This window comes from Pinus tabuliformis, chromosome X (assembly GCF_031772625.1).
Source record: "Pinus tabuliformis cultivar Carrire ecotype Pingquan chromosome X, CPIR1, whole genome shotgun sequence".
Lineage (NCBI taxonomy): Eukaryota > Viridiplantae > Streptophyta > Pinopsida > Pinales > Pinaceae > Pinus > Pinus tabuliformis.
Window position 1 is genome coordinate 348,202,721 of NC_142308.1, and position 21,182 is coordinate 348,223,902.

A 21,182-nucleotide genomic window follows, 5' to 3' on the forward strand; every position below is an offset into this window, starting at 1 on the left:
ACTTAGCATCTTGATCAAACATACCTTTCATATTAACATACTAACTTTACTATATAGTTCCCATATAATGTTTTCCCCGCCCCTATTATATAAAATACATAAAAACCCCAAAAAAGCGTAAATATCCTGACCCCCCGCTTATTATAGCCATATATCAAAGTTTTTAGGAGTTAATGGCTCATCCGGGGCCATTACTAACCCTGTGCGCGTAAACCGTGGGATTTATTTAACATTTGGTTAAATAAATATCCAAACCCCGATAACCAAAGTTTAAATACACCAAAAAACATATAAATTCGTTGATATATGTGGTGGGTCCCCGCGTCATAGCCCTCCGCCAGTTTCATTCGCCACCAACCGTTGGATTGAGGCCCGCCCATCCAACGGCTCTAATCCATATCGCAAGCCCTCCTGCGTCCAATGATTAGCATCCGGGGAATGGGCGGTATTTCCGCCGTACAGAAAACACATGGCTCCCACTTGGTATGATCGCTACACCCCCCCCCAGTACCACTCCCATCCAAAAGCGGTGCGGGGACCAAACCACTTACCGCCCATGCTCCCCCCTCACTGACGTCATCCGACACGTCGTCCGCCACCTCACCTCCGCATCATCCACCATGTCATCCACCACGTCACCACCAAGTCAGCCTCCATACCCCCGCTACACGACAAATGTTGCGTCATGCTGATGTCACCCGACCGAAACGCGCCAAAACCCGCCAAAATCAAACTTTTTGTCAAAAAGGCGTAAAAACGACGTTTTTGTTCATTTCTGCATATTGTCTCTACGCGACCTCTGCATGTTGTTTCACATTCAAAGCAGTGTTTAAAGACACCATCCGTCACTAGGCCAAATCAAGCCCGCAAACCGGTCTTCTAGCTCGGTCCACCACCTGCAAATCGCACAGTCCACTGGTTAAAACAACTATTTACCTACATTTCACTCCCAAACCGCATCTTTTTCAGTTTTCTCTGTAAAATTGCCCGAAGGACCCAAATTTGAATTAAAAACATCGTGTTGCCTTCAAAAATATGCACCACAACCACTATTTTTGCCCATTTTACCGAGAAATCCCTCAAACTCCGTCTCTCTCTGCAAATTTCGCCCATTGAGCTAAATTCAAGCTGGTTTCGGCCCGCAATTCCCGTAGAAAGGACCCAAAAGTGTTGTTTTACCTACTGTTGCTGCAAAAAACCCAAATTTCAAATTGAAAAAATCACAGAAGATTGAGTAATGGAGGCTCCAGTGGCCCTCAATGTTGCTCCCCTCAATGCACCTCACAAAAAATTAGAGTGGTTGCCCTTAGCTGATAGGGACTTCCAAATACAAGACTTAATTGGTGAAAACGACCATCTGCAAGCATTTTATGAAATTAGAAACATTTACATGAACAAAACTGATCTCTATGGGATATGGGAGTCCAATCTGCCCATATACTATCTCCCCTCAGTAAATGTATTCCCAGATATAATCCGCCTGTGCTGTGCAAACTATGAGCCTACTCAAAGAGCAGTCATGACTCCATCTGGAACTGTCCTTTTTCATATAACTCCTAAGTCCATAAATGAAATGCTGCACTTTAAACCCACTCAGCCTCTAGCTCCTCTGTCCATGAAATATTTGTTGGACCAAGGCTCTAAACTATCCACTGCAGAAATAGGCCGAATTTCCAAGTTATTCATGAGCCAAATTGCCAGCCTACAGATTCACCTCCTTTTCACCATGTCTGGTTCAATGAAGCTGGAAGATTTGTTATTGATATGATATCCTATGTCCTGGGATTTAAAACAAGTGAGTATGTTGATGAAACCATTTTAGCTCTGATGTCCATATTTATTCCAGGACATCCTCCTACTGTCAAATTTGACTTTGCTACCTTCATCACCAACAAAATCCATGAACAGTTCATGAGTCTAAACAGAGAAGGGGTCTTCAAGTATACATCATATATATATCATCTGTTCTTGTACTATCAAACAAATAGTTTTCAGGTCCCTAACAAGAAATTGGATGCTAAAGGAGAAAGGAGGTCTGTGATATTTTGGACCTCAGTCTTCCATCAAATCCATAATTCTCCTTACACTTATTGTGAATTCATTGATTTGTTCATACACCTTGTCTCCTCTCTGTTGATGAGAACTCCTCCTCCCAGACTCTCTGGTGACATCCAAAAAATTTCACAGTTTTCCAAAAGCTACAAAATAGGTCATTGGTACTTTTACCAGAATCAAACTAAGATCAGGATATATGGCTATGAGCTATGCCCATATAAACTACCAAAAATTGTTCCTATGAGACTATTTGCTCTTGAATACTTTAGGCAATTTATTAGCTCAGATTTGACTCATTTTTATGCTGCCAAGAAAAAGGCTCAGCTGAAATTGAGAAACCAATTAGGCCCCTTCATCATTGACAAAAAGGAAGGATGAAAGGATGCTGAAAAGACATTGGGTGAACAACTCAAATTAAAAAGGAGCTTTTGGTGGGTACCCTATGACCCAAATGGATTCATTTGTGATAGAAAGGTAAAAAATAGGCTATCAAGATATGATCATTGTAGAATCCCTGAATTAGAGCAGTATGCTAATCAAGATGAGTAGGTAGAGGGCACATTGGTAGAACATATTATTGAGGAAGAAAAGATGGAACAAGCAATGAAAAATATTGAAAAGACTCTTGACCTGGGCTCTTTTGGACAGGTCTCTTTCAAATTGCCTCAACAAACCGGAGTGGGCACATCATCTGCTACAACTTCACAACAACCAACCCAAGAAAGCACTACACCAGCTGCAGGGACATCAAAGGGAAAAGAAGTGTTGGATTCGTAACAGCACATAATGACAGATCAGCCGGAATCATCAAAACAACAAGCTCAAGGGCAAATTCCTCCTGCCCAGAATAAAGCACCAGATATACCAGCATTGCAGACTCCTCTCAATGAGGATAAAGGCAGGAAAAGGGACTGCGAAGAGGCCACACCTATAAGTGGGCCAGCAGAGCAACCAGAGGCAAAAAGGTAGAGAGTGGATCCTCTACCTGAAGAGGAAGTTATAGAGGAGATCATAGAAAGTCTAATAATTGAGAGGGAAACCAACCCACAAACATCCCCAGTGGTAGAAACATCCACCAGTTCTCATAGGCAGCAATTGGGGAAACAGCATAGTGTGGAAATTTCCTCAGCAAGGCCACAAAGTAAGCAAAGTTCTGATATTAAGAGAACATTCACGGACATCAAGGCATAGAATGAGCCAATAAGACTTCAACTTTATGATCAATTTCTAAAAATTACCCCCACCAAACAACAAAGGTTGATGTCTGCATATGACATTAAGGAAGGAAAGATGATCTTAAGCCACTTCAAGCCTAAAGTGCAGCAGCCATAGTCAGCTGCTGATTATATTAGAACAAATCTGGAGGCTCTTGCCAAAGATATTCACACTATGGACCAGATTGAGTTGCACAAGCAAACTGGTGAAATGGTCTACTCCACATTGGTAGACAAAGCCATACTAGCTCAACAATTGCAGAATTCATTAAGCAACACATCTGCCCAACTAGAGTTGGAAAAGGCATCTTATTTGGCCAAGTAAAACCGGATAAAGTCCTTGCAAGAAATTATCATTGAGCTGGGACATGATCCCAAGGATGCCAAGGGAATAAAAGCATTAATGAAGAAAAAAGAGGATGACATAGCTGCCCTCAGGAAACAATTGAAATTGCCAATTACTATGCATCCACAAACCACAGAGGTTGTGCAAGAAAAAGCAGAAGAAGACATGATGGACCTGCTAATAAAAATGAATCAAAGACTAAATGAGACAGAGCAGGAATTGGAGAAGGCATTACAGGAAAAGCAGGGAGTGTCGACCTCCCAGCCATCTCAAACAGCTCCAACAGTTACAACTGCTCCTACCACAGTTACAACAGCAGTCCCTCCCACTGTCCTGGCATCAACAACACCAAGTACTTCGGCAACAATAGTAGCAGGCAGCAGCACTACCATGACCACTGAGGAATTGATAAAGGCTGTGGAGGATTTAAAACTCCAAGTATCAAAATTAAAAGAGGCTAAAGAAAAATTGGCCAAGTTGGAAATAAGTTATGACAAATCTAAAATGATTGTGACAGAAAAATTATGGGAGGTAAAAGCATTGGAAAATAAAGTGAGAGCCTTAGAAAAGGATCTCTCCCTGCATAAACCCTTGGCATAAATCAAAACAATTTTACGGACCAACATTGGCCAATCCCTCACTGATGTATGGAAATCAGTACAGATAATTCATGAACAGATTGATTTGGTGACAGCAGCTCAAGTAGAAATTCAAAAGGCCAGGGATTTATTGGGACACATGCCCGAACAAGACAATAGGCTAATACAGTTTTTGAACACCCACACCAAGGAAGAGCTGGCAGCACTAGATATCAGGGACAGGACAGACACCATTCTAACAATCAAAAGAGTTCTAACCATGAGGAACTTCATACAAAATCTAGAGAGGAAGTGCCAGGACATGCAAGTGGAGATAAATGCTTTCACACAGAAGTTTACAGCTTTGGAGGAAAAGGGTCTGCCCAGTTTATTAACCAATGACTATAGACTGATGACACATGAAGACTATGCTCACAGGTTGAATACATATGTGGATAATCAAGTCACAACATCATTAAGTTCTGCAGGAGAGAAGGCACTCCCATTTGGACAAAGCCTATATGACAATTTAGAAAATCTATTTTATATTGAGCATGAAGTGAGACATATTCTCACAATCTAGCCTACTTTCTTCAGGTACAGGAATGCTGATGAAACTCTAATAAAAATGCGTAGACACTAATTACCAGATGACGAGTGGTGGCAAAGCATGTTAGAGATCCTGTAGGCATATCTTTGATTTCTTTATATCTTTGGGAAATCAAAAGTTCGTACCACGCACCATAAAGTGGAAAACAGGAAGGGACGAGAATCAAGCTGGAGCAACAGCATGGTAAAGACGGTCCAGATGCAGCCGAGAGAGCCGGCACAGCAGCGCACAATATCAACGGAAATTTCCACCAGCCGACTCACTGAGAAAGCAGTCAACGCACCTTACCAACTGAGCGGCCAGCACAGTAGCATTTACTTCTACATTCATTTATTCTTGTTCCCAAAATCATTTACTCCTCCTGTAGAGTAGGTGAAAAAAGTTATTTCTAGATATTATCTCATTGAGATATTTTGTAAACATTTTTGTACATATACCTCCCCAAGCAAAGTATTAAGGGTTGGTGATACATTTTCTGGAACTGCGTTGTAACTCTGAGAACTCTTCTGAATAAAAGGTTGCTGGAATGCGTTGTGGCTGAACTCTCTAGTTGTGGATTTAATGGCAGAGGACTATGTTGCAGAATTCTCGAATTATTTCATGGATCAATAAGTATTTTTTAACTCATGTTTTATAGTTTCTGTGCTTTTATATATCATTTATGTTCATTATCTGAATGACAGGGAAAAAGAATAACCCAGAACTTGCTTAATTTTACTTTGTGTTCAATCTCTGTTATTATTTATGTTTTCTTCAGAATTAGCATAAGCAGGAATTCTTAACTACTCCTGTTTCCCCTGGTTCTTACATATTGAATATAGTTGAGGAATCCTTAACTGCTCCCTGGCAATATTCATCCACGTTCCCTCTGTCAACATGATGAAGGATTCTTGATTTCCCTTCACCCCCCTGACCCCATTTCACTTGATTCCAGCTTACAAATTGTTTCATGATTAATTACCTTGCTCTGCAGTACCCCCCTCTGTCAAAGAAACCATATCCAACAGTTCATCCTCATAGACTCCATTAGCCCAATGGACTGAACTTCTCAGATCACACCCCTGTTCTATTGAAAATCACCATCCAAAAATCAAACAAACCTTTGTACTTCATAACTAGCCTAATATACCCCAAAACAAAGCTAAATCATAAAGAGAGAGCCCTCTCTGGATGCAGATTGGCTAGAACCTGCATCCAAAAGATTGGTTAGTCGTTACCTCGACCGTATTCCCTTTTCTCACAACTTTTGGGGAACAACCTGAATGATAACACATAGTAAAAATTAAATGTACAAAAACAACACTAAAATGGGGGTTGTTACAAATCCCACCCCTTTAAAGGAACACCGTCCTTAATGTTCTATATAGATAAAGCAAAAAACCAAAAACTGAGATTTATATGTACAACTCTTGCATCCATTTATAAATTAAACAAAATGGATAGAGTACACTCATTTGGTCTACATATTCCCAGGTTTCTTCATTGGGTCTAGAGTGCTTCCATTGAAACTTAACCTCCTCTATTACTCAATTCTGGGGCATAGTTTGTCTCCAGTCTAGGGTGCACAGTGGTTCTGGTTGCAATTCTTCCATGTATTCCTCTTTTATCAAAGAGCGATCAACCACATGATTAGTGTCACACACATCCTCTTTAAGAAAATAAATGTGAAATACATAATGTGTCTTCATTGTGGGTTGTAAGGTTAGTCTATAAGCCACTGGTCCCACTCTTTCCAAATCTGAAATGGCCCACAAAATCTGGGTGATAACTTAGCATAAGATCCCACTTTCCATAAGCTCTTCCTTAGAATGGGGCTTCACTTAATGAACCTATGACATATCACATGTGTTCTTGGCATATTAAACAATACCCTTAATTTGAATAAATTTTGGAAAATACCTCTAAACATCACATTATTTAACCCCCTACCAATACAAACCCAATACACCTTTCCAATTTAAAACCCCTACTCTCACTAGATATTGTGGGTATCCATTTTTTCATTAACATTTTTTATACCCCTTTATATTTTTTCATTAAATTTGGACTCCATTTTTTATACTTGCTAATATAAAAACCCTCTGCCCTCTATATATCCCCCAATATATTATGTCATTTTTTCCTCAATAAATATCCCCCAATATGAACCCACATGGTATGGTATTTCTCCCCAAGTGAAGCCCCTGTGCTCCTTAGTCTGTCAGAGATACACATGATCTCCCACTTAGAATTTTTTATGGGTTATCTTCTTCTCTCCGTAACACTTTTCCTATTCTGGGTTGCCTTCAATTTCTACCTAATAGAAATAGCTTCTTACTTCATTTCCTTTAGCATGTTAGGCCTAATAGCCGTTATGTTCATTAGGTCATCCCAACTGATGGGAGTGTTGCTTTTTCTGTTATAAATTGCTTGGAAAGGGATTCTTTTTAGTGGCTCCTGATACCCATAATTGTATGAAAATTCAACTAATGGCAGAAATTCTTCCCACCTATTTAGCGAATGCATGGCATACATCCTCAACACGTCTTCTAAAATTATATTTACTCTTTCAGTTTTTTCGTCTTTATGACGATGATATGTTGTACTAAAAGCTACAATTCCTTTAAAAATTTGGATTTGAACTTGGAATCTTGATCTGAATGATATTCTTGGGTATTCCATGGAATCTAAATATTTATTTATTGAAGATTTGAGTGATATCAGTATTTTTCTGGGTGGTTTTGACAACTATAAAGTGAGTTGCCTTGCCAATTTGTTCACCACCACCATAATGGAAACATGTTTTTTAGGTGTCCTTGGTAGTGTCATGATGAAGTCCATGGATATGACTTCCCACTTCTACTCAGGGATTGGAATTGGCTATAACAATCTTGTTGCACTCCACTTTGACTTGTTGACATTCTAAGCACTAAGCAATGCATTCTACAATTTCTTTCTTCATTTCTAGCCAATAATATGATTTATTTTTGGTTGTTATAATTTTGTAATAACTAGGGTCACCAAACCAAGGTCTATTACGAAATTCATCTATTATGAGATTCTGCAACTTGGTCACACAAGGCACATACAATGTCTTTGAATAGAAACATACCATCGTTAGTGAGCTTGCAATTTTTTCTCATTGTTATCTCTATTTCTTGATATAAGCATTCCTTCATGTGTTGGAAACACTCATCATGTAGAAATTCCTCTTTGATCCTCTCCTTCGTGTCAATCTCACAAGTGGCAATAGATGCAAAGTGAGCTACTTACAGGCTTTTACTAAGTGCATCTACTTCCCAGTTATCCTTTCCCTTAATATGCTTAATCTGAAAATAAAATTCACCCATCAAATCCAACCATATAGCTTATATACAAATTAATTAAGCTTAATTAAACAAATATCTCAACCCTCCATGATTTGAAATCAATACAAATCCTCTTCCAAACTAGTAGTCCCTCCACATCTTTAGGGCATGTGTTGGGTGCAGGAATTGCGGTCAGGAAGACTCCTTCAACACTTAATTGTCAACTCGGGGGTTTCGTAAACTTAGAGACAAAGCACAGGAAATGCCAGAAATGATATGAACTTTTCCAAACTCTATTCCTACTTCCTTAATTGCAATCTTGTAGAATCAAAAAGAAAAGATCACCCAACAATTTACACCAAAGATATTCTAGTGCTGGAATATGAAAGAAAGTACTTTTGCAGGAAAATAAATGAAAGGAATTCTCAAACCTCTTGCAAACAATCTTTGATTAATGAAAATGTAAATCTATGTTTATCTTCAGTATAGTTGTGTGCCAGGTTAATGATTGGACCCTTGAAGATATCTGACTCCTTATAGATCTTTCTCCCTGCACTAAGCTATTATTCTTGTACTTCTGCAATGTGCTTGCACTAGTACCAGAACAAAGCTTAGGTGCTGGAAGTATATTTTACACATGTACTGAAGATTTATGTCTTCATGCAGGAGCTCTAAGCCTCAAGGCTAGAGCACTCTGTTCCTGTATCAAGAGATCGATTCTTGTATCGGGACAGAGGTTCCTGCACCAAGTTTTCCAATCCTTCTTTCAAGAAAATAAATAATGTGTTAACTAGGAAAAAGAACTTACAAAGGTGAACAGAACTTCAAAATAAATTACTCAAACCAAAAGATGCTTCAACCAATCTTAATGTTTAGAAGAAGAATTAATTTCTAAAGTCAAAGTGCACTCTTCTTTGATTAAGGAACTTCTGCATTTGATCTAAAAGATCATTTAATTGTGACAGCAGGCTTCAATCCTATAATAGTTATTCACACGAATTGATCTGCATTCATAACCTTCTTAACTTAGAAAGATTCCCTTCAAGGATAATTACGCATAAAGTCTGATCTTTCTTAAACAACATGAAGTGTAGGCACAGACCAATGTGTCACAATAGCGTCTGGGTTCTAATTATTAGAAGTATGTTTAATTCAAAATATCAAGAACACTTCGGAATGAAAATCACGCTCTTTAGAATCGCATTAAGACTCATCAATCATATAAAAATAAAAGACTATTACTGTAATGAACCAGAGGAATCAATCTGCGAGACTGTAAATGCACTAGTGCAGGAATGCGTGCTTGCACGATCCAGGCAGAAAATGAGATTAAACTTCAAAGAAGGAAATCATAAGATTAAACTCAATCGAGCATGCACACCATAGATCCATCACACTGTAACGAAATCAGATCTAAACTTTGCAGAAGAATAAAAGAAACATCTATTCACTTCACACTTTGCATTAAAATAAATTAACACACCTTAATTGAAAAGGAAGAACACGAGGGAGAATGAGCTGGGTTGGTTGGGCCCAAACCAACTAACTCGTTTCCCGGTTTAGGAAACGTAAAGATTCAACTCTTTAATCAATGCATCAACACATAATTACAATGCAAGATTGAGAAATCATGGTGCAGTTCCTTTCTATTAATAATCAACAAATATACATCATGAGTTCGAATCCAGCCTAGAACGAGGGCGATACCAGCAAAATTACAAAAGAATAGAATCACAATATCCTTGCTATATCTATCGCTCGCTACCATTTTCTATCTAAGTCCCATATTTTATGCATTCGTTCAGGCCTGCGGCCGTAACCAAATTACATTAAGCATTCCAATCTGAGCCTTTCGGCTATAACAAAATAACAATAACAACTCGTACTAAGCCTTTCAGCTATAACAAAATGTTATTCTAGGTATTCAGCTGGCGACCCAATCTCCACCATATCCCTGACTTTCCTCTCCGCTCCGAGCCCAACTTGAGTTGATCATTCTAGAACACGATGTCCACATGGAGTGGTGAGTTGTCACGACAGTTGAAGATTTGCCAACGGTGCAGGAATCCTACCTGCACTCGACCATGCTAACAAGATGATCAATTCATTGTCTATCAAATACTTTTAGGAAGAGAATTATTAGTTGCAAAGATTTAAAGGTATAAAATCTATGAAAATGATTAATTAAGCACATTCATAACCCTTAAACATGAAACATAAAGCTAGTGCAGGAAAAGACACAATTCTTGGACTAGTGCAGGAATAGGGAGGTTTTCAAGGTTAAAACAGAGGTCTAAGGTTATGGTTTTGAAGGGAAAAAGGGTTAAAAAATGAAGCAATTTAGCCTACCAACATCCTCCCCTCCTTAAGCTATTGTGGGTCCTCACACAACCTTTACCTGTTGCAAAAAAAACCAAAATAGAAGGGCCTCCCTTTAATTCTGAACTTGTATATTGATCCTTGCTTTCATTATCTTTTCCTTCCTGCTTCGAACCTTTTTAAGTTTCTTGGTCACCTTCTTAAGACATTCATAACACTCCAAAGCCCGATATTTACATATTTTAACTTGTCTTTTTTGTTCCTTCACCTCTCCTGTCAACTCTACGTTTGCTCGTTTCTGCACTGTACTCTACTCTTTCATGGCTTGGTTTAACACCTCCAATCCATAAACATGTTGCTTGAGTTCTTCTATTCGACTGTTCAGACAGAGGGTGGAGTTCTCCACTCTCAATTCCTCGGGCACAGACTTTTTGGCAGTCAATTCCAAACATGTGCCATCATCATCAAGGTCAAAGTTATCCTAGCCACCTTTCAATTCCTGCATTGTAATATCATCAAGGGTTTCAACACCCGGAATCTCAATGTTACTAAGGGTCTCAGTGCCCTACATTTTTACTTTATCAGGGGTTTCAGTACCCTGTCCATTCAATTTACTAGGGGTTTCAGTACCCTGCTCCTTAGAGTTATTAAGGGCTTCAATACCCTGCTCATCTATCTCACCAGGGGTTTCAGTACCCTGCTCTTCAAAATCGTTGAGGGTTTCAGCACCCTGCTCATTCATCGCACCAAGGGTTTCAATACCCTGCTCTTCAAAATTGTTGAGGGTTTCAGTACCCTGTGCCCTGTCATCCATCTGACCCTTTGTCAGGTCCTTACTTGTACTCAACATCACTTTTCTTTTCTTCATTCTTCCAAAGAGGACCGACAAGGGTGTGTCATCTTCCTTCTCCACATAGTCACCATCAACCACTGTATGAGTTGTTGCCTTAGCGAGAACCAAAAGATTATCTTTACCTGGTGAAGCAGGTGGCAATTCATCCAAAATGATAGGAGAGGTTGGCTGAATGTGACCCACCCTTGAGGAGGCAGTTCTTCACCTGGCCGACCTCCTAGTCTCGGTAGGAAGCGGGGTCATCGTTTCTAATTTCTCATTCTTGCTTGAACTCCTCTTCTAAGCCGACTTCATATTTTCTACACTCTTATTTTGAGCCGACTTTTATGCACTCTTCTTTTGAGTCGACTTCTCTATGCTCCACCCCTGAAACTCCTTCATGAATTCCTCCCAAGTCACATTTTTAGCTTCTAGTTCTTTCTTAACGAAGATTGTGATCATCCTGTGGTGATATAATTTGTATGCGGCCTGATTGGATTTTCCTTTATGAACCCCTTTCGCCATCTTTTCTAAACTTCTGAGCAAATAATACGGGAAATTGATGAGCTTACCGGACTCAAAGTGCAAGAGTAGGTGTATGTGGTAGAGGAAAGTTAGTGAGTAGCAGCCCTCACAAGTAAGGAACTTCTGCAACACATACAAGAGATCCTTCCACTCCCCAATCATAACAATCTGTCGGAGGCCGTTCCTCCAGTCCACCTTCTACTTTGGGTTGACCATGAAACGGTGCCACAATTTCTTTTCTAACTTCTCCTTCTTGAACCATTTCTCCCCCACTACTGGAAACCCTGTAGCTTGAGATATGGATTCTTCTGTTACTGCAAATTCTAATGAACCAACCTTGGCTCGGCTCCCATCGAAGGTTCGGGAAAATATTATTGCCACAGCTGAGTCAAATCCATCGAACTTCTGCAAGAACGAGAGGAACCCAGATTCTTGCAACATTGCAATACTATTCATGTACTCAGCTATCTGTTCCATTTCTTGTATGGATTGTGGCTCAATCCTTACATGCGCCATGTCTGTTCAAACTCAACCACTCTCTGTCTTGAGTTCTAAAAAGATATTATAGCAAAAAGAACTCAAATGGTGATCGAGATACACATTTGTCATTATATCAACCATTTCCCAAAAGATCGTGCTTCATTATTAAAATTACACGGATGTGAATGTGAATTGATGCAAGTATAGGTAGGCGATGATGATTGGGAGAGGTGACAGTTTAGACAATAATTTCACATAACGGTCATGGAAGGTCGATATGGGGTGATGCCATTATTATCAGGTGATGAGTTTTCCAAGGGAAGGTAAGTATTCAATTTCGGGAAAATCATACCGCTCCACATTTACTCCATGATTTCACATAAGGTGTACTTAGTACTCATTGAAAAGATAAGATTTCATAACCTAAAATATCTTTGTACTTAAATTATTTCTTCCTAATTTAGTAAATGATGAAACAAAGTGTTAATCATAATATAAACTAAATGTCATGATCTGCAGGTGGTACAGTTATTTTTCCTGTACAAAGGTTCATGAAACAAAAGATAAGCTTCAACACACATTTTTGCACCAAGTGTTCCTGCACCGAAACATGTGTTTTTTGAATTGGGTGCGCTCAGCAGTGAGGATTCTTATACTAAGCATGCCTGCATTGAATGTGCTTGCACCAACCATGCCTACACCGAGCATGCTTTCACTTAGACATGCTTTCACTACCCATGCCTGCACCGAATCTGCTTGCACTTGAACACACATTCCTGCACCAGGGATATTTGTAGCGTAATAGGAACCAAAAGAAAATTATGATAGAATACAATTCATAGACTGGATTAAAATATTTGTTGAATATACAAAGGAGATTTTATTCGCCATTCTTTAATGTTAACATATTCCTTTCGATTTGATTTGTGAGTTCACATCAGATCTTGCAATCAATCCATGAGGGGAAAAAAAGAAGTGGGAAAAGGGTAAATTTTTAGAATGGGAAGGAAATTACAACAAGGAATGCAAGAGCAAAACCACCAAGAGGGATAAATCGAAAAAGGGATTTTGGGGAAAAGAATTCAAAGGAAAATAGGGAAATATGAAATCGGATAGGGAAACTTCTTTGAATGAAGGGATGGTAAACTTTTGGGATAAAAAGAAGAAACTAAGGGTATTTTTTTATTTCAAAAATGGGAATAGAAGAACGACAAAATTTCACTTGATATCTACCTGCATAGTGCTAATCCATAAAATAAATGCAGCGGGAATTGAGTGTTGCCTGAATCAAAATTTCTATGCCAGCGATCCCAAACTTGGATAAGGGCCTAGTTCCTGTACTTGAACCTGCTTCTTCTTGGTGACAGTTAACACATCTACAAGTCAAACAACATTCCCATTTTATTAGAACTAATCTTCCTTCCAGCAAGTTGGTTTTCAGGTTGATCCTTCTATAATCATGTCAGTAGAACTGATTTTCACAATCACAGGAAAAAATTATTTTTATTTTTCTTTTTAATTATTTGTATATTTTTTTTTGGATTTTCCTTAAATTTCATTTCAAGAGAGAATAAATCAGATTACAATAGGCTATCATAGCTACCTACAAATTGAAGTTCAGACTGCTACTACACTTGCTGCATGAAGTCTTCCTTTGTGATGGGCTGAAAATATACTTTAAGCCTATGCCCATTCACAAGGAAAACTGAATCTCGCCCATCGATGGTTTTGACTTCTACAGCCCCATTGTCGAAGACTTGAATCACCTCATACTATCCCATCTAACGAGTATGAAACTTCCCTTTAAAATGTTTAAATATAGATCCATAGAGAAGTACCTAATCACCTGGTTGGAACTACTTCTTCCTGATAAACTTGGCATGCCACTTCTTGTGTTGCTACTACACCAAAATATTTTGTTGAACAACATCCCTTAAAAGTTCATCTAACTCGTTTAGCTACAATAGACGTTGCTTCTGTACTTCCGAGAGATCTATACCCAACTGAACTACAGTCCTGAAAGTCTTTATATAAAATTCAATCGGAAAAAGGACTTGTTTTCTGTACACCAGTGCATATGGTGTATGCCCCGTGTTGTTCCTCCAAATGGTTCGATAAGCCCATAAGGCTTCAGGCAACCGACTAGCCCAATCCTTCCTGTGCATGTTTACTGTTTTGGTGAGGATGGATTCGATCACCTTATTTGTGGATTCCACTTGGCCATTTTCTTGCGGGTGGTACGGTGTAGATTTCCTGTGCCGAATCTTATATTGATTCATGACTTCCTGTACCAAGTTAGAAACAAATTGCGATCCATTGTCAGAAACAATTTCTCTAGGAACACCAAATATAGTAAAAATTTCATTAAATAAAAAACCAAAAACTTTTTAAAAAGTGGCAAAAGAAACATCTTTAGCCTCTACCCATTTAGTAACAAAATCAATACAAACTAAGATATGATTTTTATTTAAAGATGTGGGATTTATGGGTCCTACAAAATCAATAGCCCATTTTTCAAAGGGCTCAATCATGACTTGAGGACATAAATACATTTCATTGGCTTGAACAGGCTGACCTATTCGTTGACAACTATCACAATGCCTAACATATTGTTTGGCATCCTTAAACAAAGAAGGCCAAAAATAGCCAGTGCGTAAAATTTTATATGCAGTTCATTTGTCAGCAAAGTGGCCACCACAAGGTTCATCATGGGCAGATTTTAAAATATCAAACATTTCTTCCTCCCTTACACATCTACGAATAACAAAATCTAGTCCAGTGTAAAAGAGGTCTCCCTGTATCCAAGAATATGAAGCACTATTCTGAATAATATTCTGCTTTTCACGAGCAGATAAGTGAGGTGGTGTTTTTTCGGTGACTAAATAGTTGGTTGTGTCAGCAAACCATGGAGATTTTGTTGACATAAAAAAAATATGTTCATCAGGGAAATCATCATCAACAGGGATTACTTCGCGAGTATTGTTTAATCTGGAAAGATAATCAACTACAACATTATACTTTCCTGGTCTATCAATAATTGTAACATTGAATTCATGTAATAAAAGTAACCACCTAGTCACTCTATCACTAGTTAAAGGTTTATTCATTAAATATCTTATACTAGAATGATCAGTATGCACATAAACTTCATATCTTGTAATGTAATGTCTGAATTTATCAATAGAAAAAATAACGGCTAAAAATTATTTCTCAATCACTATATAGTTAAATTCGGTAGGTGACAAATTTTTACTAATGTAGTAAATAGCATGGGACTGTTTATTTTCCTCTTGTCCTAAGGCTACACCAATGGCAGTGTCTGAAGCATCGGAGGAAATATGAAATGGCAAGGACCAGTTTGGTCCTCTCAAAACTGGTGTCTGTACTAATTTTTCCTTCAATGTTTCAAACGACTATTGGCAAGTTGTCGAGCAGGTGAATTCACTATCCTTAGCTAGTAATTGAAAAGCGGGGTAGCAATCTTGGAAATTTTTTCAATGAATCTCTGTAATAATCAGCATGTCCCAAGAAACCTCTCACTTCCCTTTGGGTTTTGGGTGCAGGCAAACGAATAATGACTTCAAGTTTAGCGGGGTCTACTTGAATACCTTTGTCAGAAACCAAATGACGAAGAACCACTCTTGCTTTACACATTAATCTACATTTTTTATCACTCAAAGCAAGATGGGCCTCTTGGCAACGTAAAAGCACTTTTTCTAAATTTTTAAGAGCTTCATCAAATGAGTTACCAAACACAGAAAAATCATCCATATAAATCTCAACACATTCAAGATCAACAAAAATAGCCAGCACATCCCTTTGAAAGGTAGCGGGTACATTACACAACCCGAAAGAAAGCACTCGATAGGAAAATGTACCCCAAGGGCATTTGAAGGTAGTTTTGTCTTGATCTGAGGGTGCGATCTGGATTTGGTTATACCCACCGAATCCATCTAAAAATCAAAAGTACTTTTTACCGGCAAGGGTATTTAGCACCTAATCGATGAAAGGAAGGGGAAAGTAATCATTGAGAGTGGCTTTGTTTAATTCTTAATAGTCAATGCAAATACGCCTTCTCCCATTTTTCTTAGGGATTATCATTAATGGAGAGACCCACTGGCTATCAGAAATGGGGTAGATGAAATTAGCATCTAAGAGTTTTTGTAATTCTTCCTTAACAATATCTCTTAGTGCGGGATTCATTCATCTCTGGGGTTGTCAGACAGGTCGGGCTCCCTCCTAGATATAGATATGATGAGTACAAGTCTCAGGAGGAATGCCTTTCATGTCTTCATAACTCCAAGCGAATGCATCCAAATGATCTCGCAACAAGGTAACAAGCTACTCTTGCTGAGATGAATCCAGGTCTGAACTAATGTGTAAGGATTTTCCTAGACTAATTTCAATAAGAGTGGTCTTGGGCTCAAGAGTATAGGAAGATGATGCCACAGTATGGGATAAGGAAGGTTAGGAATCAAAGTTTTCTTGAAAATCCAGACTAAAGATCTGATGAAGTGTATCAAAACTAGGCATAGTGTCTAGATTGTTCAAGAAATCTCGCAATTCACCATCCTGAGCAGACTCGGTATGATGCTGAATCAAAGAAATAGGTCGGGTCTCCTCATCACTACTGTCATAATCTAACCATAAGGTATCCTTGAGTTCCCGAATAGATCTAGCAGGTGGGTATAAGGTGACCTTTTTCCTAGAGTCTCCATGTGAAATGTACATATCACCGGAGCGACATCCAATATAAGCATTAGTCGTGGCAAGCCATGGTCGTCCCAAAATCAAAGGATGTCCTCCCACTGGATTCTTTGGCTGAAGCACAATGAAATCCGCAGGGTATTCCCATGAATCTATAGAGACAACCACATCGTCCAATACTCCATCGGGCTTGATTTTAGATATGTCTGCAAGTTTAAGCACGGTGGGTGTAGGATGAATATGGCCCAACCCAAGTTGTTCCATGGTTTGCCTGGTCATGACATTGATTGCCACCCCAAGGTCTATTAATACATTATAGACAAGGATATCACCTATCTAAACAGAAACAACTGGGTTTCCAAGATCTGTATATTTCTCCATCGATACACATCATATCATCAACTCAGCTGCTCTACCAACAAACTGAATGGTTTGAGGTTCTACTCTCTTCCTCCTTATATTTTTAAGGCATGATTCTCGAATGATCTTTGTATAGATGGGAATTTCTTGGATAGCCTGAAGTAAAGGAACCTTTATACAAAGATTCCTTAATTCAGAAGCTAGGGTGGACTCGGGGTCACTCTTCTCCATGACCAACCACTTTGGATAGGGGGGCTAGTTTGAAGAAGATGGTGAATCTGAAGGTACGAGAATGGGCTGAAGGGTGATATTGTTTTTCGAATGATCAGGAGTTACCTCCTCATTTTTCTCCTCAATAATCACCGTGGACTATTTTTGTTTTTCTGGTTTAACCACCCTTCCCGATCTCAATTGAAGCTCATTTATCCCAACCGCAGGGTTCGATAGGTAGGAAGAGGGGATGGTCCAACCGAATGAATCAGTTGTACCACATTATTATTAGAATTTAGTGGTGGCAAAGGCAATGGTGGCAATGATTGACTTTGCTGAGGTAGATAGGGAAAAGATGGTTGTGACATATGGTGTAGTGCATAGGAAGGAGGATATGATGGCATATGAGTAGGATAGGAATGATATGAATGGTTTGTCCCTCTCCATACTTGTTGCCAAGGTTGAGAGGATTGTCCATGATGCAAGTGATTACCATGCTGCAAATGTTGAGAGTGATTATTATTATTATTATATGAATATGGAGGTGCATTATAGCCATAAAAATCTGGTTCAGGAGCCATACCTGCACTTACCTATGGCCAGTTTCTTCATGCTCTCATGACATGTAATGGCTCAAGTTCAGAATGCTCTCCTTCAAGTACAACTTTTAATCTCGGTATGGAGGGGCACTCCTTGGTGGCATTGTTCTCTGCAAAAATCACACATTTATTAGCACTTTTCATATCAACATAACGTTCTCTTAAATGATGCTTTTTTCTACACTTTGGACAAAATATAAACAATGACTCTTGTTCTTTTTCTATTTTTTGCTGAAATTTCAAAGAGTCTATTTGTTTGCTAACAGTATTCATTATTTCAATTTTCATGTTGTCCATTTTATTCTCCAAGACAATGATCATAGCATATGTAGATCCCAGTTTGTTAGTTTTGCTTCGACCTCCTCTAGTGGATCTAGATTGATTTCTGGAGAACTTCCTGAACAAGTCACAAATTTGTTCAAAAGTCTTATGAGCAATGTCTCCTTGTCTTAACAAATTCAGATTATGTCTATAATCATCATTAAGTCCTCGTAGGGACAAGGTTCGAATAATACTTAAATCAAATTTGTGTTTGGACCTTTGGAGTATACACAAAAATCTCTCTAAGTAATCATCCAAAGTCTCATCATCACCTTGCACAATAGTGAAGATCTCGTCCTGCATTCCCCTAGTTTTACAATATTCTTTATATTTATTCAAAAATACTCTCTTCATTTGGTCCCAAGAACTTACAGTGTTTCCTCCTAGTCCCATGAACCAGCGCAATGCTGAATCCTTGAGAGTTGCAGGAAACAACTTTAATTTCTGGGCATCAGAACAATAATCATAACTCCGACACAATATATCAAATTCGAAAAGAAATGAATATGGGTCTTCGTGCACCTTACCATGAAAGTGTGGAAGAGTTGAAAGTGAAATATTCTTCATTTTTACATTCTCTTATGAGTTCAATATTGGAAATCCAAAAGTGGAATGTTCGTCATTTACCTAGTTCTCGCCAATCCCCTCTGCATGGTCTTCATGATCAGCCATTGTTGTGCCTCCAATCAGACCACTCCTAGAAGGTGAAGGTTAACTAATGTTGAATTGAACTTTCTGATTGTATTTAGCCTCCTTCATCCCCTTTTCAGGTTGTGTCACACCTAAATCACTGTGTCTAGAATCCAAGTGGATTGTTCCGGCATGATGAGTCTGAGTTTGCTTGCACTTTCTACCTGCAAAAGAAGGTCTAGTATGAGAAGAGTTTTCAGATATTTCAACATTTTTCCAACCCTTATTGGGCTTCCGACCCCTACCTTTCTTAGGCATTCATTTAAAAAAAATCAAATCCAAAAACAAAATTCAAATGCTTATAAAGAAAAAGAATCTGTTAATTGTTGCAATAAAAAAAATCAGCACTCGTAAAATCCTCAAAACAACAGAAGCATACTGTAGAAAAAATAATAGTAGACTTACGCCTATTGTAGAAAATGGAAAGTTCTTACCAATCCAAATCGCCTCCCTAGCAATGGTGCCAAAATGTTGGGTGCAGGAATTGCGATTAGACAGACTACTTCAACACTTAATTGTCAACTCGGGGGTTTCGTAAACTTAGAGACAAAGCACAGGAAATGCCAGAAATGATATGAACTTTTACAAACTCTATTCCTACTTCCTTAATTGCAATCTTGCAGAATCAAAAAGAAAAGATCACCCGACAATTTACACCAAAGATATTCTAGTGCTGGAATATGAAAGAAAGTACTTTTGCAGGAAAACAAATGAAAGTAATTCTCAAACCTCTTGCAAACAATATTTGATTAATGAAAATGTAAATCTATGTTTATCTTCAGTATAGTTGTGTGCGAGGTTAATGATTGGACCCTTGAAGATATTTGACTCCTTATAGATCTTTCTCCCTGCACTAAGCTATTATTCCTGTACTTCTGCAATGTGCTTGCACTAGTACTAGAACAAAGCTTAGGTGTTGGAAGTATATTTTACACCTGTACTGAAGATTTATGTCTTCATGTAGGAGATCTAAGCCTCAAGGCTAGATCAATCTGTTCCTGTATCAGGGGATCAATTTCTGTACAGGGATAGAGGTTCCTGCACCAAGTTTTCCAATCATTCTTTAGAGAAAATAAAGAATGTGTTAACTAGGAAAAAGAACTTGCAAAGGTGAACAGAACTTCAAAATAAATTCCTCAAACGAAAAGATGCTTCAACCAATCTTAATGTCTAGAATAAGAATTAATTTCCAAAGTGAAAGTGCACTCTTCTTTAATTAAGGAACTTCTACATGTAATCTAAAAGATCATTTAGTTGTGACAATAGGCTTCAATCCTGTAATAGTTATTCACATGAACTGATCTGCGTTCATAACCTTCGTAACTCGGAAAGATTCCCTTAAAGGATAATTACGCATAAATTCCGATCTTTCCTAAACAGCATGAAGTGCAGGCACATACCAGTGTGTCACAACAGCATTTGGTTTTTTATTATCAAAAGTATGTTTAATTCAAACTATCAAGAATACTTCAGAATGAAAATCACGCTCTTTAGAATCGCATTAAGACTAGTCAATCATATAAATAAAAAAGACTATTACTGTAATGAACCAGAGGAATCAATCTGCGAGACAATAAATGCACTAGTGCAGGAATGCGTGCTTGCACGATCCAGGTAGAAAATGAGATTAAACTTCAAAGAAGGAAATCATAATATTAAACTCGATTGAGCATGCACACCACAAATCCGTCACACTGTAACGAAATCAGATCTAAATTTTGCAGAAGAATAAAAGAAACATCTATTCACTTCACACTTTGCATTAAAAGAAATTAACACACCTTAATCGAAAAAGAAGAACACGAGGGAGAATGAGCTAGGTTGGTTGGGCCCTATCCAACCAACTCGTTGCCTTGTTTAGGAAACGTAAAGATTCAACTGTTTAATAATCAACAAATATACATCATGAGTTTGAATCCAACCCAAAACAAGGGTGATACTAGGAAAATTACAAAAGAACATAATCATAGTATCCTTGCTATAGCTATCGCTCGCTACCATTTTCTATCTGAGTCCTATATTTTATACATTCGTTCAGGCCTACGGCCA